Source organism: Carcharodon carcharias, chromosome 3 (genome assembly GCF_017639515.1).
Source record: "Carcharodon carcharias isolate sCarCar2 chromosome 3, sCarCar2.pri, whole genome shotgun sequence".
Taxonomy (NCBI): Eukaryota; Metazoa; Chordata; class Chondrichthyes; order Lamniformes; family Lamnidae; genus Carcharodon; species Carcharodon carcharias.
In genome coordinates this window covers 78426101-78448503 of record NC_054469.1, presented here as the reverse complement: position 1 = coordinate 78448503, position 22403 = coordinate 78426101, and the positions used below count along the sequence as shown (strand labels likewise).

Sequence of the window (22403 nt, the reverse complement as noted above, 5' to 3'; positions counted from 1 at the left end):
CCCTGCCGTGGATGAGGTTTCATGATAAATGCAAAAGTCGCCTGGGCTCTTTGTCTGCCCATCAATCTTAAGGTTGGATGGGCAGCTCTGTTAATTATTTAAATTGATATTTAAATGGCCTTAAATGGCCTTTGACAGTTCGGCGGGTGCACAGCCGAGTCTGGTGCATGCCCGCCGAACTGAAGATCCGAATGACATGCAGTGACATCGGGATGTACACCCGATGTCACTGCACGTCACTTTACGCGTCGGCAAGTGGGACCTGCCCCCACATGCCAACCCAAAGATTCTGGCCTATAAATTTATAATTATTATATGTGGAGCAATAGGAGCAGTTGTGCAGGTTTCACCAGAATAATGAGGGCAGCTGCCAACCTGACTCACCCAGGCTGATACCTACTGGACTGCATGATATTGGGCTGACCCAGAGCCACAACAAGCTGCATTGATCCCATTTGGCACCAGCAGCCTACTGGCACCATGGTAATGATACCTAGCACTCAAAATGGACTGGATCACCCACCAGTACCATCAGGCAGCCAGCTGTGGAGCTATTCCATCACCCAGTGGATATTTAAAATATATCTCAGTAACTTCGGAGCTTTGAAGGGGCAGGCGAGGAACTTTCAAAGGAAAAATCATCAGGGTGATGTTTATAAAATGTGTTAGCAACCTAATGGCAGTCAATGTACCAACTGTTTTGTGGGAGAATTGTAGAATATAAATTCATGTCCATGGAAAGGCACTGTAGTTGCCAACAGAGCGGGAAAGAAAATTGGGCCCTGGTTCATTGTGGCTGATCATAATGTGTCATTTCCAGAAAACTAGGGCTGGATTTAGTGCAGCCTGTTATAACAGGAAACACGGCAAGCAGGCCCCCTTAATCGTGGGAGAGAACTCACGTCAGTCTCCCAGTACCGGCTTGATTAAGTGGGAGGGCAAAAGGGGCTGGCGCGCAAATCCCAGCTGCCATGGCCGGGATCTCAATTAGGCTCATCAATGAGCCAATTGACACCCATTATCCCTGAGCACACTGCAATTTAGTCATGCTCCAGGGATTAAACAGAGGCTGTAAGGCCTTCCCACGTCCTCGGAAGTCCACTCAGCAAACCCTGTTAGTTTTGCCAGTAGCCTCCCCGGGGGAGTGGGAAAGGCTGGTGGCAGATCCTGCTCCTTCATTGGCAGGCACTCTGTGCCCAGTTGAGGCACTCAGCATCAGGCAGGCAGGTGGCCGCCGAAAGCCACACCCCCCCCCCCCACCCACCTCTTGCCTCTGACGATCCTCGCTTCCCCCTCCCCGCCCCCCCCTACAACTACCACCTGCGATCCCCATCCTTCCCTCATTCACCTTTTACATGGGGTCCCCTGATGATCCTGGGCATCTGGTGGGTGCATTGCCACCAGCAGTCACTGCTCCTGCTGGCGCTGGTGGCATGGGGACCTGCTGACTTCTGATTGGCCCGCAACTCTCTGCAATCAGGACTTCCACTGCAGGAGACCTTAATTGCAGGAATGGCCCACTAGTGACCACTTGAGTGCCTGAAGGGCCCTTGACTCTATTGGGTCTCCCCCATGGAACTGATGAGGGTTCTCCACTGATTTTCTGACCAGTGGACAAAAAAAATCCTTGCACTAGAAACAGTTTGCATGCCTACCCTGTCCTAAAAATGGGAAGGATAAAATTTAATAAAGCTTCTTTGCTTCATTAATGTAGGACACTTATCCCTTCATTCTTTACTGTAATTATTACTATTTAACTGCTTGTTGACATTTATTTGGTTGTTAAATGACAGCAACATAGCCAGGATTATATATAATGTGGTGTTGACAGCTATAATGAATATACCACCCACACTCAATGACAGAAAAATAAAGCTTTATACAACTGATAACAGCCATTCTTATGGCTTCAGTTCCTTTCATAATAAGAAGTGCAATCACTTAGATTCAAGAAGCAACCTCGTTGTTGGTATCTGAATTGAAAAATCCATATTGAGTTAAAAACAGTTTCTTCATCATTTAATACTTATTCTGCCTCTGATGCATCATAATTTCAGGTGTCCCAATGATCTGAGCTTTGAATCATTTTTACAGAAGTCCATCAGAGTAAAGGTTTCCACAAACCAGCTGATGATTCACACTTCAGTCAATGTTAGCTAGGATTTCTGATTTGGTGTCTTGGCTGCACAATGGATGGAAAGATCTTCTATGTTCATAATTGCATCAACTTTCCCAGGGAGAAATGTGTAATACATGTATTACAGTATCTAGCAGCCAAGGAGATTTGAGCAGCCTACATACCTGACACGTTTGTTCAATATAGCGTGGCATCCACTTTGTGACCCAACCTGGAATATAGGGTAGGATCTTCCATTCAGGGACGGGGCCCGCTCGCCGATGCGTAAAATTATGCGAAATGACGTCGGGTGGAACTCCCGACATCACCCCGCGTCATTTCTATTTTCAGGTCAGCGGGGGCACAGCCAAGTCAGCTGTGCGCTGGCCAACCTGTCAAAGGCCTATTGAGGGCATTGAAAAAGTCATTTAGGTCGTTATTGGACCTGCCCATCCAACCTTAAGGTTGGCAGGCAGGCCAGAAGCCCTGGCGGCCTTCGGAAAAAGCATGAAATCTCATCGCGGGCGGGATGAGGCTTCATGAGGGTATTTAAGTCTTTGAGAAAGGTTTCAATAAAACTTATGGACAGCTCATTTGACAGTGTTACATGAGGGAACATGGCAGGGAAAATTTTTAAACATGTTTAATGAAAGCTTTTAATCGGAGCTGATCTCCCTGAGGCAGCACTTGGCCTCAGGGGTATCAGTGCGCTCTTCTGCCCACATGCGTGAAAGAGCGCACTCCCGGCTGAGGGAATCCCCCCTCCCCGCTCACACAGGGAGTGCATAGCACTTCCTGATGGACGTCACACTGGCCGGGCCTTAATTGGCCCGCCCATGTAAAATGGCAGCGCACCCCCAATCGGGGGCACGCCTGCCCTTACCCATTCCCCCACTTCCCCCCAATGGGGGGAAAATTTTTCCCATTAAACCAGATGCTTTCAATTTAAATATGTTTTGTTGCAACAATAATTTAGCTAATGAGCACCCTGCAGCATCAGTTGCCTGTTGTTCGACTCTGAGCCTGAATTAGTTATCCATGAGGTGCTACTTTCCTCTTATAAAATGTCTGATTTTACCTTCTGCCCATTGGCCAAACATAAAAGTCTGGTTGTAAAATGAACATTTTCATGTCCAGTCACAAACTGTCTTTTTTATCTTACTGCTTAACAACTTATGGTTATCGAAACTCATAGGAGCCTCATTCATATTTTTAATCTGATAGTTTTCCAAATGGGACTCACAGAAACTGTATAGTTCACTGTTCCACAATTCACTGTGTTCCATGTACACAGCCCATTTGATTCTCTGTAAACCTGAACCTTGTTGGAGGTGCTCACCATCACAGTGGCGTTTCCTTTTCTTTGTGCTGAAATTCATCATGAATTTAATGCAGTCAAATGAAATTTAACTGGTTAATGACTTAATTGTTAATTTTTTAAAACAGGTTTAGGACTTTGTTAAAATAGCAATCAAAGGCATTTTACCTGAGGATATTAACAAATTGGCTATTATGTTACATAAAGAATTCCTAGGTCTCGATTCTTCTTTTACAACCATGGAGGTTAATTTGTATTTTGCTGAAAAGAGAGACACGTTGCCAAAGCTGTTCCTCTTACACTCATCAGGACAAATGCAAGATTGCCAAACTTCAAACGATCACAGCAATTTGTACTACAGGAGAAAAGGGTACTGATTGATTGGTTGCAGTATTACCATGGAGAAAACAATAGGAAACTAAAGGGTCCCCAAGCTCACCGGTAATTCAAAAAAGGAGCAAGGCATGAACGTGAGGCATGAAACAATTTTGTTAACCTGTTGCTCAAATTTTTGAGATACTTTACAAAGATAGATTGGAGAGGTGATGGTGCTGGACTAATAATCCAGAAACCTGGGGTAATGCTTTGGGAACCCAGGTTCCAATCCCACCATGGCAGATGGTGCAATTTGAATTCAATAAAAATCTGTAATTAAAAGTCCAATGATGACCATGAAACCATTGTCATTTATCATAAAAACCCACCTGGTTCACTAATGTCCTTTACAATCCTTACCTGGTCTATCCTACTCCACCCCCAGAAATGTAGTTGACTCTGTCCTCTGAAATGGCCGAGCAAGGTACACATTTCTATCAAACCGCTGCAAAATGTCAGGAAAGGAATGAAACTGGACGGATCATCTGGCATCGACCTAGGCACCGGAAATGACAATAGCAATCTCAGCCATGTCAACGCTGCAAAGTCCTCTTTACTACCATCTGGGGTCTAGTGACAAAATTGGGAGAGCTTTCTCACAGATTAGTCAAGCACCAGCCTAACATAGTCATCCTCACAGAATCATACCTTACAGACAATGTCCCAGACACCACCATCATCATTCCTGGGTATGTCCTGTCCCACTAGCAGGACAGACCCAGCAGAGGGTGGCACAGTGGTATATAGTTGGGAGGGAGTTTCCCTGGGAGTCCTCAACATTGACTCTGGAACCCATGAAGCCTCATAGCATCAGGTCAAACATGGGCAAGGAAACCTCCTGCTGATTACTACGTACCGCCCTCCCTCAGCTGATGAATCAGTGCTCTTCCATGTTGAATACCACTTGGAGGAAGCACTGAGGGTGGCAAGGGCGCAGAATGTACTCTGGACTTCAATATCCATCACCAAGAGTGGCTCCGTAGCTATTGACCGAGCTGGCCGAGTCCTAAAGAATCTAGCTGCTAGACTGAGTCTGCGGCAGGTGGTGAGGGAAACAACAAGGAAAAATATACTTAACCTCATCCTCACCAACCTACTGGCTGCAGATGCATCTGTCCATGACAGTATCAGTGGGAGTGACCACTGCACAGTTCTTATGGAGATGAAGTCCCGTCTTCACATTGAGGATACCTTCCATCATGTTGTGTGGCACTACCACCGTGATAAATGGGACAGATTTCGAACAAATCTAGCAACTCAAGACTATGCATCCATGAAGTGCTGTGGTCCATCAGCAGCAGCAGAATTGTACTCGAACACAATCTGTAACCTCATGGCCTGGCATATGCCCAACTCTATCATTACCATCAAGCCAGGGAATCAACCCTTGTTCAATGAAGAGTGCAGGAGGACAAGCCAGGAGCAGCACCAGGCATACCCAAAAATGAGGTGTCAACCTGGTGAAGCTATAATACAGGACTATTTGCATGCCAAAAAGCATAAGCACCAAGTGATAAACAGAGCTAAATGATCCCACAACCAACAGATCAGGTCTAAGCTCTGCAGTCCTGCCACATCCAGTCATGAATGGTGGTGGACAATTAAACAACTCACTGGAGGAGGAGGCTCCACAAATATCCCCATCCTCAATGACCGGAGAGCCCAGCACATCAGTACAAAGATAAGGCTGAAGCATTTGCTACAATCTGCAGATAGAAGAGCCAAGTGAATGATCTATCTCAGCCTCCAAAGTTCCCCAGCATCACAGATGCCAGTTTCAGCCAATTCAATTCACTCCACGTGATATCAAGATACAGCTGAAGGCACAGGATAGTGCAAAGGCTATGTATGCATCCTGATAATATTCCAGCAATAATACTGAAGACTTGTGCTCCAGAACTTGCCGCGCCCCTAGCCAAACTGTTCCAGTACAGCTACAACATTGGCATCTACCTGGCTATGTGGAAAATTGCCCAGGTATGTCCTGTACACAAAAAGCAGGACAAATGCAACCTAGCCAATTACCCATCAGTCTGTTCTTGATCATCAGTAAAGTAATGGAAGGGGTCATCAACAGTGCTATAAAGCGGCACTTGCTTATCAATCACCTGCCCAGTGACGCCCAGTTTGGGTCCTGCCAGTGCCACTCAACTCCTAATCTCATTACAGCCTTGGTTCAAATGTGGACAAAAGGGCTGAACTCCCAAGATGAGGTAAAATGACTGCCCTTGACACCAAGGCAGTATTTGACTGATCGTGGCATCAAGGAGAAAACTGGAGTCAATGGGAATCGGGGGAAAACTCTCCACTGGTTGGAGTCATACCTAGCACAAAGGAAGGTGGTTGTGGTTGTTGGAAGTCAGTCATCTAAGTTCCAGGACATCACTGCAACTAGTTCCTCAGGATAGTATCCTAGGCCCAACTATCTTCAGTTGCTTCATCAATGATCTTCCATCCATCATAAGGTCAGAAGTGGGGATGTTCGCTGATGAGTGCACAATGTTCAGCACCATTCACGACTCCTCAGAGACTGAAGCAGTCCATGTCCAAATGCATCAGGACCTGGACAATATCCAGGCTTGGGCTGACAAGTGGCAAGTAACATTCGTAGCACACAAGTGCTGGGCAATGACCATCTCCAACAAGAGAAAATCTAACCATTGCCCCTTGACGTTCAATGGCATTACCATCACTGACTCCCCCACTATCAACATGCTGGGGGTTACCATTGACCAGAAACTGAACTACATTAGCCATATAAATTCTGCGGCTACAAGAGCAGGTTAGAGGCTAGGAATCCTGCGATGAGTAACGCACTTGCTGACTCCCCAAAGCCTGTCCACCATGTACAAGTCACAAGTCAGGAGTGTGATGGAATACTCCCCACTTGCCTGGATGAGTGCAGCTCCCACAACACTCAGGAAGCTTGACACCATCCAGGACAAAGCAGCCTGCTTGATTGGCATCACATCCACACACATTCACTCCCTCCAACACTGATGCACAGTAGCAGCAGTGTGTACCATCTACAAGATGCACTGCAGGAGTTCACCAAGGCTCCTTAGACAGCACCTTCCAAACCATGACCGCTACCGTATAGAAGGACAAGGGCAGCAGATAGACGGGAATACCACCACCTGGAATTTCCCCTCCCCCCTCCAAGCCACACACCATCCTGACTTGAAAATATATCGCCATTCCTTCATTGTCGCTGGGTCAAAATCCTGGAACTTCCTGCATAACAGCACCGTGGGTGTACCTACACCACAGGGACTGCAGTGGTTCAAGAAGGCAGTTCACCAACACCTTCTCAAGGGCAATTAAGGATGGGCAATAAATGCTGGCCCAGCTAGAAAAGTCCATATCCCGTGAATGAATTAAAAAAAAAGTTGGGACTGTTCTCCTTGGAGAGAAAAAGGCTAAGAGGAGATTTGATGGAGATGTTCAAAATCATGAGGGGGTTGGACAGAGTAGATAGGGGGAAGCTTTTCCCACTCATTAAAGGAACAAAAACAAAAGGACACAGACTTAAAGTGATTTGCAAAAGAAGCAAATGTGACGTGAGAAAAAAATTTTTCACACAACGAGCGGTTCAGGTCTGGAATGTACTGCCTGGAAATGTGTTGGAGGCCTGTTCAATTGAGGCATTCAAGAGGGCAGTAGATGATTATCTGAACAGAAACAATGTGTAGGGGTACAGGGAAAAAGCAGGGCAATGGCTCTAGGTCATAATGCTCATTTGAAGAGCTGGTACAGACTTGATGGGCCGAATGCCCTCCTTTTGTGCCATTAAAATTTTGTGATTCTGTGATTCTCTGTGACATTGCCTTTCCATGGTAATTTAAAGTAGATGGGGCACTCTTCAAGTCCAAAAGTGGTGGTTGTTTGATATTTGTCATTTTTGTGTTTGTCCTGATGTCCTTGCAAAGCGGAAAGCTCGGCAATATGTCTCTCTTTTTAGCAATATTCAATTTCTGTACTAGCAAACATCAACATGCGTTTGGATACCCATTAGTCAATAGGATGGATTACTGGGATACGATCCAACTCTGGTCAGTCACCATGTGAGCCATAACACACATACCTGGCAGAAGTTCCATAGATGATCTAACTTCTCCACTACAAGGAAAACTCAATGACATTAAATTAATTGAACTCCACTCAGTAAACAAATGTTACTAATTACTTGTATTTTGAAGATTTTGGCATTACAATTTTTCTCAGAGGCTGACACACTGGTAGAGGAAATAAAGTTATGATAACAGCATGAATTTTGACTGTTCCATTTATGAGAATATATTAAGAATATTTGGTGCCCCTTATCATTCTGACTGTTGACTAACTTTTATACCAGTACACAATAAATGTATAGAGATTATAATGTTTTCTATTACAACGTTCACATGTATATAATGTATAGTTTGTGCCTCATTTGACAACTATAGTGTATGTTTCACATTTGGTAAAATGCAGCAAGAATAGAGTCTCTGTTACAAGTTATATTGACATAATGTTCAAATGCCAAAAGGGATGAGGTCAGGTGTGGGCGCATTTTGAAAACAGTGTTGTCGGATGGCATGTCAGTCTTCTGAAGCCGCCAGAACACACTGCTATTTTCAAAGCAAGGGCGGGGAGCCAGAAACCTAATCATCTCCAATTAGCTGCCTCTTATTCTCCTTGAAGAGCTTTTTAATGGGCTGGGGAGGGCCAAAAGGATATTTTCAAAGTAGAGACCAGGTAAAGCAAACAAACTGTTGCACATAAGTGCTCATCTTTCAGGAGCAATGCGGGAGCTATTATGTAATAATGAATAAAAATAATGGAATAATAGGGTTTTTCAAATAGAGTGACCATTTAGCCACTTGTATGAGCCGTGAGGCTGCTGGCCTTCTGCTCTTCTTCCTGCTCTAATCTGTAAGGCAAGAGCAAGCCTGTCATGGCTGCCATCTGCCTTAGAGCATTGCAATTTTTAGAGCCATCTCCATGCAGAGCCTGGTGCCACTAATTGGGCACTGAGCTCATCTCTGACCCAATTAGTGGATTTGCATTTCAAAATAGCATCTTGTCAGCGATGCAGACATGGTGCAGGATTAGGACCCCTGAGTTCCTGATAATATATTGGAAGAATGATTCTGAACCACAGCAACCTCTCTGAAATGCAAGGAAGGGAGCTGCATCACAATAGCTGGAAATATTAACAAGATTGATGCTCCAGCCCAGAGTGAAATGTAGAGATCGTCTAAATAATTCAATTATGATAGTAATCAGTGGGTGCTTTTAGAAAAAGAGGGGAAAAAGAAACAATTAAATCTATTAGGTCTAGGTTGAAGTTGCAGATATTTTGTGGATTTGGTATAGAAATGCTTTAGCGATACCCGAAGTGTTGGACTTGATGCATAACATTTCTTAGTGCAGAAGTACCTCAGAACATTATGTTCTAGAAATTATAAGGTTAGCACTTTTTTAAAAAATAATCCATCAAATGCAGGTATACATTGAAATGCTGCAATGCAGATTCTAAAGCTTCTAAAGCATTATGCCATTCAATTTAAAGAATAATGTTAATCCATTGAGAAGTCTGTCAGGTTTTTACTCAGTTAATATTGAGAGATATTCTTAATTATAGTTACTGTCTCTTCAGAGCTAAACTTGATTAATTTTTCTCTATAATATTGTGAACAGGCATCTGATAAAATGGTTTGATTACATTTTATACAGAAAATATCATTCTTGAATTCTCTGCTTGAAGTTAGGTCCTTGGCAATTATTTGCCAAACCATAGCAAAGTGCTGTGAATTTTTAAATGTATAGGAGGCAGGCCTTGAGTCTACCTCAGCTGAAGTGGGGATTGAACCCCCTGCTGTTGGCATTTATCTGATCCACATGTTAGCCATCAAGCCAACTGAGCTTATTGCCCACCCCCATGCAGAATTAACCCGTCGGAAAAAAAGCAAATAAACTGCACCTAGGTTGTATTATAGAATTAATATAATTCCTTCAAAATGATAATAGCAAATATTACAAAACCAAAAGAACTGAGCTTTGAATTGCCATTATTATGGTTTACAAGTCATCCTTGTGTTTGCTGACCAATGGTGAGTGACCGGGACAGGAGAACATCAAGGTCAAAAATATTTTCGTAGTCAAAGGGACAATGAGATTATAGTGTGTGAGTATTATTATACCTAAGCATTACTTCTTGAATTATCTTCTCTAGCTCACTTCAAATGTAATCACCTCCTGCTACCTTAAACATTGAAGGCCATGGCCCTTCACCTTGGTTTCCTAATTTAAAAATAAAAATAAATAAAAAAATTAAAAACTCCTGATTGGTCAAAAGTGGCACTTCTAACATAGCTGACATGATAATCGGTGACTTGACCAACTTGATGAATATTATAAACAACATACTCCATTTTAAAAAAATAATACTGAATTATGATATAAAACATATTACATTGTTAATTACATTGTGCTCATCAACTAATTAACAAGGTACAGATTACAGAGCTGACATGTCAGTAAACATTCAAAAGTACTACTCTAAGTAGTTGATTTTAAAGGGTAATATTTGTGTTCTGTTAAGCATTAAAATTCTAAGTGTTTGCCTCTAGATAAAGACATTTACAAAACAGTATGCTTTTCTCATTTACAGAGCTTCTCTTTGGAGGCATATGTAAGCTGTTTCTCAGAAGTCAAACAGGGGAGCCCATATGCTTAGATGATTTATTGATAATTGGAGGGTTTGGAATGCATCCATATTCATGGTAAAAATAAAGGTTGTGCATTAAATTGCCAGAATTGTAAGCTTGCAAAAACCAGCTGAAATTTATGCAAAGGAACTTTCATGTTTGGTGACTTTTCAGCATTTCTTTTTGATGAAAATGAGTTGTGTTTTATTGTGTTTTTAAACATGTTTTTAGAAGATTGTTTAAAATAATCAAAGACTGCAGGTATTGAAGATGTGTTTTAAAGCTACACAACAGAGCCTGTGGAATATTATGGCTCATCATCTATTTCAAAAGGAGAAAATGGGGTAAATTTCCTTGCAGTTTCTCCCATCCCATGATGGAAGTTTGGCAGAAAGCCTGGAAGCACACTTTGGCGATGGAGTATAAGAAACTCCAAGGAAATTCTGCCCCCCCCCCCACCCCCGCAACAAGTTAACTCATCCCAGACTCATTAATGGTCCCTAGGCATTTTGACAGCAACAGGAAATGGCTGACACCTTGAGAGAAAGGAGAGGTAGTCAGTTTGTTGCTAAGTTGCTAAATAGCAGCTAACCATGTTCTGGTTCAGCTAAGCTGCTAACATAATACAATATTCCAATCCATTGTTTTTAATGGGTCCAATGGGCGATGACAGTGGGAATTTGAGCAATTTCAATTAGCAACTTGAAATTTGTCACTTGGCTTCAGCTCATCCACTATGACATGCAAAGGAAGATCAGAGTGAAATAAGATTGGGTGCATATCCTAATCAAGGAAAATAAGCAACTGACAAATGCATTTCTTGGCAACAGCAGTAAAGTCTAGGGGTTAATTTTTCCTCTAGGATTCCACCTGTTTTGGGACACTCAGAACATAAAACAGGAAAATGGAGCTGGGGAGTCTAGTATCAAATCTCCATCCCACAAATCTGTGTCCACCATTACTTTCCCATCCCACTGCCTGTAAATGACTCAGCATGGGCATGGCTTAATCAATTATGCTCCTTCACAATCCTGGTCTGCTTCCTATAAAGAATACATCAGTGGAAGAGGCTTTGAGGCCTGCCTGAGGCAGACAAGAAGTAATCCAGATTGGAAGGCCATGAGGGTCACATGACCCCTTTCATTTTGCCTGAAATTAAAGACACAGTCCCAGCACATAAAATTCTTATAAACCTCATAATTGTAACAAAAAGCAAACTGGAGCTCAGGAAACAATGAAATTTCCCTTTGGCCTGTTCATATTACAACAATGAAATAGGCTAGGAGCAGCAGGCTGTGTTTCCCTCCCAAAGAAATGATTGACTCATGAAAGATTCTACATGGTTCAGGCATAGCTCATAAGTGAATGCTTCAACTGATTAAAAGCCATACCTTGTCCTAAATGAGTCCCATTTTCATGGTTCACCTTGGACACTTGGTGCCCTACAGAAGCGCCAGGTTCAGGAATTGCAGTGAGCCATGTTGTTACAGACACAAAATGGCTTGGCGCATTTCAACTGCTGCCATAACACATCCAACCCCAGAGATGGGGCCCCTTATAGACAGTCCTAACAATGTTAAGAGTCCATCAAGAGTATTTAACAAAGGTGATTTGAGGAAAATGGGCTGATTCTCAATGATGCAGCATTGGCAAGTCTGAGTGTATTCCAGTGTTTTTTGCTGGTAATCCCAACACAGAGGAATCTCAAGCACTTAAAATTACATTGTGCTATATATTTTTGACAAATGCTAGGCACCACCTAAGGGCTAGAATGATATGTGAAATTACTTTGCTCACTATTTTAACAGAGGCATTAATAGGCTTCTAGTGTAAACAAAATTTATAAATATATGATTCAGAGGAATAAATAAATATACTGCTAGAATTAGACTGCTACTTAAGAAAAGTTTAATCAATGGCCAAACATAGCGAAGCCTCCACTCCCACTCCCCCCCACCCCTTCCAAAACAAGAAGTCTGATATGGGCAGAAAAAGGATTACCAATCTCACGATGTTCAGGTGAAGAAGGAACATGCCCTCAAGCACTTTTAATAAATAAAATGTACCATCTAAACTAAATGGCTGCAAATTTCTGCTCCATTGCACTGGTAGTTTCAGCACTAAGGTGCTGTTTTAGTACCAAAATGGCGTTCACCCCACTTCCACCTAGTTTCAGCATGGCTGTGCCGAACTCCATCTTAGTGAGGGGATTAGCACTGGTGCTATGAGCAAATATCAAAAGTATGCAGTGTAAGCAAATTATAATGTAATGCAGTATCTAAAACTGATTTAGCACATGTCCTGCTATTTTGGACCTCACCACTCTAGATAATACCCTGATTTAAACATGCACAGCTGAACATGCATTCCCCTTCCCCCACCCCATGAATGCTATTTCATGACATCATCATCCAGCTTGCAGTTTACTTGCTAATTGTCTTTTATTGGCCCTGTTTATGTTTGTGGAAGTGCTGGGGGTTTTAAGGAGTAGCTAATACTTGAAGTTTCATGGAGGAGTGCTGAACATTGGGAAGCCATTGGCTGTGACTGCAAGGGCTCTGTGCACTCATCACTTGCTCCCACTCATGGTCCCTTTTGGGCTACAGCAATGGAGGGAAATGGTAAGAGGCAGCAAATAAGAAGACAGGTCTCAGCAAGAGGTCTCATCCATCTAGGAACTTCCAGGAGCATTTTTCATGCCTCCAGCTAAATGGGCTGTTCATGAAGGGGGTGTTCACAGACCTGTGCCACCTTTAGCAACCAAACCTGCAGCTTCAGAACTGTGCGAGGATGCGTCTGACAGTGGCCTTGGTAACCTTCACAGCCATTGAAATATTTGAGTCTTGAGCCTTCCAGGCTGGCATGCATGACATATCTAACATTGCCCAGTTCACTGTCTGTTGCTGCTTCAGAGAGGCAACAGAGGATCTTTATGTGAGGAGAGGGAAGTGCCTTGTATTCTTTCCAAATAGAGAAGCAAGTAGATCACGCACATCAATTTGCCAGGATAATGGACTTCCCTATTGTACAGGGTGCCATTGACTGCACACACATGGCTTTCCAGGTACTGCAACTGCAACTGGAGCCACTCGTTTTGTAGTCCGTGTGTGGCTACAGTCACAACAGCATGCTAGTGAATACCTGCTATTCTGGCAGCAGTCCTGCTGTGTTCACTCTGTGCCTGTCTACAGTTCCAGCAATCTTTCAGCCACCACCCAAAACGAGAGGATGGCTGCTGGGCGATGAAGGCTAACCACTTTACAGCTGGCTCATGACTCCAATCTGCAAGCCAACCACACATGGCCAGCATGCATTTAATCCACAATGCCATATGAAACATCATTGAGCAGACGATGGAATCCTGAAGAATGGTCCCAGTGCCTTGACTACTCAGTCAGTTCTCACTGGAGTGGGTGTCTGGATTTATTGTGGTCTACTGCATCCTCCACACCTTGGCCATCATGCGGGCACAGCCCTTGCCATTACGGATTCAACAACCACCTGAAGAGCAGGAGGAGGATTAAGGGAGGAAACACTCAGCCCATCCATGATTGAGACACACTGTTCACAAGTGCCTAATTCAACTCTGGTTCGCATGAATACAATCCTAGATCCAGCTCACACAAACCTTACTATCCCTCAGTCTTGGACCATCAAAGCGCCCTCTTGGCTAAATTCCTGAAATAAAACTCAGCAGAAAATAACCATTGCATATCAATTTTATCCAAAAAATTCCAATATTCCAACAAAATTCAACTAATCACCACTATGCATTTGCTTACTGCCTCTCTTACAATTTTCTTTGTTAGATCTAGCCCCAGCCTCAGTGGCTGCATCATGGCTGGTAGAAGGCAGCTGGCTTTCACTTAGAGGAGAATGCAGGTGAATTTGCCAGATGATCTTGAGCAGCTCAGGGCCTTGAAGGCCTGGCTTTGGACTGCAGGGGTGGCAGAAGTCACAACAAGGAAAGTGGCAGTGGTGGGAGAATAAATGATGTCCCTGAAAGCAAAGCAGGTTCGTGCTCCATGAAATCACTGCCCCTCCCCTGGTGGCACCTCAGCAATACTAGTAATGTGTTGGAGGTCAGATGTGTGGGCTGCTGTGAGACTCTGCAAAACCTCTTTGAACAATTGGTATGTGCAGCCATGATGCCAGCAGTCTGAACCTGATTTAATGACCTCAGTCTGTGCTTCCAACTGCAGCACTGAGATATTGTGTGGCTTCAGCTTATACTGCAATGAAAGCTGAGATATCAGTCATTAGACATTGTGTCAGGTCCGCAAGTGTTCCATGGAACTGGTCACCACTTCCATACTGGAAAAGATGGACTCCAACCTCTGCATGAAGTTCTGTGCCAATTTGGAGCTGGACCCCTCCATGTTTCTTGATAATGACAGCAGGTTTTCTGGTAGACCAGCCAATGCACCAAGCATCTAGGTATATATGCATATCAGCCTTTCCCTGTCCTAATATGGGCCACCTTGTCCTGCAAGAGAGGTGGAAGTGTGTCAGTGAGTGTGGATGCAATGTGTTTTGGTGATGTTCCTGCCACAGTTGAATAGCTGGTAATTGAATAAGCTGTGAGGTATGTATCTGAGGCTCGCAGCAGTGCAAAAAGTGTGAGGAGGTGAGCTTATGAGTGAGGTATAAATCATGTTTGACTGAGATTGTTGGTAGGTGGGTGATGGAGGTGTGCATTGAGTAGTATGTGAGGTTAGTGATCCAGTTGGTGGGATCATGATGTTTGCAGATACATTCACTGGCCTTGACTGCTTGTGTGAGATCATTGAAACTCTTCTTGCACTGCATCCAGCTCATTGGGTCTAGACTGCTGGCATTGATCAGAATGGTTGCCTGCTCCCACTACATTCTTAATATATGTCTGGAGGACTTCCTGACCCCTGAGGGAAGAGGACCTCTCTCATGCTGTGCATTCCTTGCACCAGGACTTCCAACACTGCATTGGAGAATCTAGGGGCTTACTGACTCCTTCTGTTTTTGGGTCAAAATCCTGGAACTCCCTCCCTAACAGCGCAGTGGATGTGCCTACACCACATGGACTGCAGCAGTTCAAGAAGGCAGCTCACCACCACCTTCTCAAGGGCAACTAGGCTTGGGCAATAAAATGCTGGCCTAGCCAGCAAAGCCCGCAACCCATGAATGAATAATAAAATATATTTCTTCCACAATGTCTTCAAGCACCTGCTTTTAAAAGGTAGTGCAGGCTAGCTTTAAACAGTGCTAGCCTTGCATGAAAGAGTGCAGCCACTCAACAATGCATTCAGCGCTGAGATGTATATCACAATCATTCTAATTGACAAGCATTAATTTGAACGGGTGCAGGTTAATTGCATATCACAATCCCCGTGGCCTTTATCAGGGACTATCCAATTTAGCCCTCAACGCATTTATATATAGGAAATAATTATATTTTGCAAAAATTTAATAAAATCAGAAATCTGATGTATGGTTCCTTGTCTATCATTGTTTTATGTACCTGATTTGTTCAGTTCATGGGCCATCCATAATTAATTAATGAAGATCATTTCCTCATTTGTCCTTAGATGAGTCTTCCACCCTGTTGAATTGGTACGTTTCTTCAGCCAGAAAAACTATGTGCCTTTAAACTGCTCGCCCCTGAGTTTCTTTGTATTTCTGGAGCTGTTCTGTGGTTCTCCCACGAGTCATTATTAATTTCATTTACATGTGCTGCCTGTCGCTAAGTGGTGCTGTAGATGGCAGTTTCCTGGACTTATCCTGTAGTGTACTTATGAAAGGTTTTACAGCTGTTTTCATTAGGTGCAGGAGGTAATCCTGCTGCTGACTATCTCCAAAGCAGCCTGGTCTCACCTCACACGTTCCACTGGCTGGTGCTCTCCAGGAGACGGCTGGTGGCCCGGCATGTGCTGATGTCCTGACAGTATCCTGCAGCTGAGACACCCATGTGACTTTGTTCTCATCAGTCTCTTCACCATCACTTTTATCATGCAGAGGCCAGCCTTTGCTGTGGGGACTTTGCAAGAAGGGAGCATAGGAGGCAAGAATAAGTGAGCTTCAAACCCTTGAGATTAAGGTGACAGAGAAAGGGTGTGGAAGGTTGTGGGTGTGCAGTGCTGCACAGGGATGCCAGGTGCTCAGTCAGTAAACCGGTACCAGAAAAATGCTGCCAGCGTCTCTTAGGACAAGAGCTGAATGCTGACCTACAGGTTATCTGGCATTGCCCTTGAAGGAGTGAACGACTTAAAGGTGAGGAACTATCCCTGGTGGTCTGCCTTTGACACCTATTGTGTGTCAAATTCTCCTGCAAGGTGACAAACAAACAAAAGTAAGGCTGGCAATTAACAAATTTATGACAATTGGCACGGGAGAAGCATTGTAATAGATGGGGAGTATGAGCATGTTAAAGTGGAGGAAGAGGTTTCAGAGTTGTCAAAAGCAGTATGTTTTAGGGGAGCTCTGTAACTGTGGTGCAACATAGAGAGCTGAATCAGCCTTGAGCAGAAAGCACTATGAAGGGTTGGTTGTGGAAGTGTGGTTTTAAAATGGTGAAGAGTGTGATGTCCAATAAAGGGACAGGTGTGCAGTGTTACCTTGCCTGCCCTGTTAAGAAAGCGGAACATCTTAGAGCATTGTTCTGCAGCCCTGGGGTGAGACAGTAGGCAGTCAGTGCCAGTGCTGCCTTCCTCCAGGTGGCATGAGTGATAATTGTGGGTGATTTAGTGGTACTCTACAAGATTTGGTTTGTTCTTCCTTCAAGGACCCCGAGGAGGGCTTGGAGGCCTTAGTGAAGTTGTCATTTTATCCTATGGCTTGTTGCCATGTCCTGCTGCCTTCTGAGCACAGATGGCATTTGAATATTCATGAATCTGTCCAAGTATGATGTAATTATTAATAAGACATACAGCAAGGTTGTTTGAGATAGGGCTGAAAGAGCCAAGCAATCTGATAAATAGCATAGGTTGAACTGTGCAATAAAGAGGCTGTGCAGAAGTTTCCTGCTTGTTTAGATGTTTGCACCGGAGTTACATCAGTTTTACATCAATGCTTGCACCAGTGGCTGTGCAAATGATCAAAACCAGGAACATTTAGTGTTTCTCCTTTTGAAGGCCAGAGGCAGATGTACCACTTTTAAAAAAAAAATAATGCAACACAGTGTAAATCACATCATGAAATTCTGGACCGTGTTGCATTGCATAGTGCAATTTAGTGGCCACAATTGGGAGAGCTAATTAGCTCTGTCATTAATAGGCTGATCACACTGGTAAGAAACCAACTGTTCTTTGCAGCTCTGACCCACAGCCATTCACAGCTCCATTAAGTCACCTGAAGTCCAGTGTTTAGCATTGCATCACATTCTGTGACTGCTCTGCCACTTCCAGTGTGTTACCTCAAAACAAATCCTTCAAGTAATGAATTCTCCTCAAGCCCAACAAGTTTCTTTGTAAACTATAAGTAATGTATAAATAGTTTTACAAGAAATGTATTAATTTCTTTAAAACAAAGTGCTTTTTATTGTCTAATGTCCTTATATCTTCATGCAATGTTGAGCATATCCGTTGTTTTATTTTTTTTTAAAGGAGCACAAGTTAATTTAATTTGATTTAATCTAATAATTAGTGCAGTCCGGTTCACTGGATGATGTCAGGCGCACCTCGGACTCGGCTACGCACCCGCTGATAATGGAAAGGCCTATGAAGGCCATTAATGTATTAATTAACTCCAAATTTACACTGCCCATCAAAGCAGCCTTTAGGTTTTTTAGGAACCCTCATCCACGAGCGGTATAAGGTTTCCGAAAGCTAATACTGATTATATAAAAACTTTATTTTGAAAATAAAAGCAAGTCCCATCTCATGTGACACAGTCACACGAGGGGACATGTTTCATTAAATTTTTTATGTTTTTAATAATGTCTTTAAAAAGCACTTCATGCAGGACAAACTGGCACACAACAAAATGGAGAGGTCCCAGACTAGGGATAGAATGCCTCAACTGAAGGTCCTAGCTGACTTTGAGAATAGAGCCATCTAGCTGGCCGGCGAGGATGTGGAGTGTTCCTGTGCTGTCGGTGAAGTCGGCGGCGTTCAACCATGTGAGGATCCTGCACCACAAAATCCATCAGACAACCATATTATTTGATGTCACCTGTTCCTCAGTCCCTGCCATGCACTAATTATCTCTCCTTTCTTTCGCAGGCACATCTGGGAAGCATCCGAGGGCATCCACAAGCCAGGCCCTCGACTCAAACCCCGAAGACACATCAGAAGAGGAATCTGATGACACACTAATTGAAGACCCATCATAGCACTCATTCACATCCTCAACCAGTGCACACACACCTCAGGGGGACCTGGTTCTAGAGTAGCCTCACAATCTGGTGAGCACAGTGCACTGTCTGATTCACAGCAGGAAAAGGCAAGAACATCCCAGGTTATCTGGAGGCTAGGAATCTGCTGAGTCTGAGTCAGATGACGAGCCTCCAGACTCAGTTCTACCGCAGTTGCTAAAGCTGCAAAGACAAGCTCGGGAACATCAGGAAGGGATGTCTGCTGTGCTCCTCAGATTGCAAGGCACAATGGAGGAGTCTGTCCACCTTCAGGCTGCGGTGATAGCGCCAGCATGCCAACACACCAAGGTCAACACTGGTAGGGTGGCGGTTGCAGTGGAGACCTTGATCCAGGACATGGTCCTGCACTGCAATCCATCACTGAGATACTTGCTGGCATCCATCAGTGTCAACGTGAGAGCAGGGCAGGGCGTCTCAAGCTCACTCCAACTGCCCCTTCCTCTCAAGGAGTCAGCCAGGGGCCCTTAGGCACCCATAGGGAGGAGGACTAGCAGGTGCACATCCTGGGCTCACCCAGGTGACTCCAGAAGAGTCTGGCCCATCCGAATCCCCTCTTCCTGTGACCCCCACAGCTTCAGCCCCACAGGCTGAGGAGGGTGGCAGTACTGCACAGCAGGACCCTGAAAGCAGGCTGGGGTCTTCCAGGTCATGGCCCTCCAGAGGAAGTCCACCAAGGTCATCACAGACAACAAGGGCGTAGCAGTCAGCAGGCCACCTCCACATCTGTTGTGGATGTCGGGGATGCACTAAGACGTAGTGGCAAGGTTAGGAAAGTCAAGAAGATGTGGTTGCAGAAAGCGAGCACAGGTGCTAATCACTTGAACACAAAATGTTCATCAATGTAAATACACTCAATATCATGTCTCCTTGTCTATGACTCCTTGTTATGATGAGGTATGTTTGTGTCATTCAGAAGTGAAACCTTGATCCCTGCACAAAACGAAGTCACGAGTCACAATCCAAGGCATAACCCTCTGACCACAGTGATTGTCCCATCCCAAAGTCACAGCCCACCTCACTGATGCCTGCACCTTGATGTTGATTGTGTTTACTGAAGAATATCAGCCCTAATGCTGTTGGGCCATGTGATGTTATGTGTTTTCTGAGCGCCTTTGAGATAGGGCTGCTAGTGGGACTGCCAATGCACCCAATTTTACACTCCCCGCCCCTCCCCCAGCTTGCCAGCCCACACCTAGGGTGATGAGGGGGAGGGGGTGGTCGTAAAATTCCACTCATCGTTCCTGCCTCAATGCTGAAAAAGAATTCTACAGCCTCACAATTCTCTATGGTTCTCGGAGCCAAATCTGTTATGTTTAATTTTTATTGACCCTCATTCTTGACCCCTCAACTACTGAAAGCAATCTGCTTTGATTTCTCCTGTCCCACAATTTCATAATTTTAAACATCTCTATTTCTCCTTTACCTGTTGTTTTAATGAGAAAAATGCCCAATTTTCTCCTTATTTGTACTTCCTCATTATCCTGAAGCATTCTAATGAATTTGTTTTATACCCTTTCTAATCCTCAGTATCCTTCCTATAATGTAGAATTCAAAACTGAGTACAATACTCTAACTGAGATCTTATTGAGATTGATTCTTGGATAAATAATTTTGATTTTGAATACAGCTGCATTTCTCAACAGATTGAAGAACAGAATTGACAAGTCATTATGGTACTTAGTTATCCAGGGAAGGAAAGAGCATAATTTAATAATCATGGGATTTGGCTTATTCCAAATTGTTACATTAATAATTCTCCTCTTCCAAACAGGTTATAATATCTGTCTCCTATTAGCATATCTAGCATTAATTACACTTGAGTTGAAAGCAGATAGTGTTCCCGAACATTCAGAAAACACATCAAATTTCATTGGAATTTATTCTGTGTGGAACAAAACAAACTTGATTTTAATTAATACAGACTAATCTCCTGAGTCCTGCAAAAATAGAACACGAGTTCCAAACAAGAGACCATGCATGACTTAATCATGTAATAATAACTTAAAATTAAATTAGGATGTCTGTTTTAATTTTGTTTTATTTCAGTGGCTGAAGCATGGGGGTTCACCATCTTAATTGAACTTGTCAACCACAGCTTTTACTGCAGATTTCAATGGTCTCAGATTTTCAATTTTAATATTTCATCATCCATCTTGCTTATAAATTGATTTTGATTAAGTAGTTGTGTATATTTTGCATATCTATGGTTCTTTTTTGGGTGACCACCATTTAGGCCTCCTTTCTCACTGTCCAGCTTTCACTGCAAAAAGTATATGACAGGCTGAGTAATTACCCTGTCCTGCTGCTGGAAGCAAGAGTTAGAAATAGCAAGGAGAGTGCTCCCAAGACAAATTAGTGTGCACTACCTATGAATAGCAGAGCCATTTTCTTCATCAATCTTTCTGAGAAGAATAGGGAAAGACTTCATGTAAATGAGTTAGTTAATGTGGAACCTTAATGGCAGAGCTGATTTTGCAGTTGGCAGAGATCCTATCTGGGTGAAGGTGTCCCTTTTGACTTGCATCCATTGGTGTCTGACGGCTGATATTGAGTTCTCCTGGATAATCTCTTCCTGAAGAGGCCCTTCCCCCTCTGCCTAACACAAGCACAGAAACATCACTAATAGAACACTATTGTGAACTGTGCTTCATCGCTGAAAGTCTAAAGTGACCTCCAGCATCCCAGCTGCAGAATAGAATAGCTAGCAAATAGAAAAGCTGCCAAAAAAACCCTAAAATAATTCTTCAACAGTAAAGATTAGTCCAGCTATCTTAATAGGGTGATCTTTGTCAAGACTTCTACCTGGTTAATCAACAACAGCACCTTGCATTTATGTAGTGCCTTTAATGTAGTAAAACATCTAAAGGCTTTAATCAGTAATATGTTGCTTTTCTGTGACAATCCATAGGCAATAAAGGAAAAAGCAGCCCATTAGTTTAGCATCTGTCATCTCTCCTTGTCTGTGAATCTCCTTGGGATATTTTACATTAAATATGCTACATAAATGCAACTTTCTGTTGTAGCAAAGCACTGGAAGACATCTTGTATAGATATATAGAAAGAATTTGCATTTGTAGAGTCACTTTCATGATTGCAAGGCATCCCACAGTACTTCCCAATCAGCACATTTTTTGAAGTGCAGTCACTGTTTCATTTATAAAACAGCAGTCTTAATCAGTGTGTGTCTCACTGAAAGTCTTTATTGAATTGGCTTAAGATGTCTGCCTTCAGAGGCAGCATAGTCACATGACTATGGAAAGCCAGATGTGTCAATCAGACTGGTTACATTTCAAAACCCAAACATCCCCCTTTCCATCTCGAACAAAAGATAAAAACATTCCCTTTTCCTCGTGAACAAAAGACACATTTGCATGCATGACCCTGTGTGACTGTGAGTTACCCAAATTACCCACTGTACACCCACTGCTCTCGTTCATTAACAACTGTTTGTTCTACTAGTCGGTCACTGCACATGCATTGCACACACAGTCTTTAAACTGTGCAGGTTTCTTATTGGAACACGTGCATGTTGACATTGGCTGTTCATTTGATTGA

At 43.4% G+C, this 22403-nt stretch overlaps 1 protein-coding gene across 1 annotated transcript in view; it reads left to right on the top strand.

Annotated features, from left to right (window-relative positions):
• Nucleotides 1-22403, top strand: part of kcnh8 (potassium voltage-gated channel, subfamily H (eag-related), member 8) — a 409192-nt gene that overhangs the window by 276530 nt on the left and 110259 nt on the right. The window lies entirely within an intron of this gene.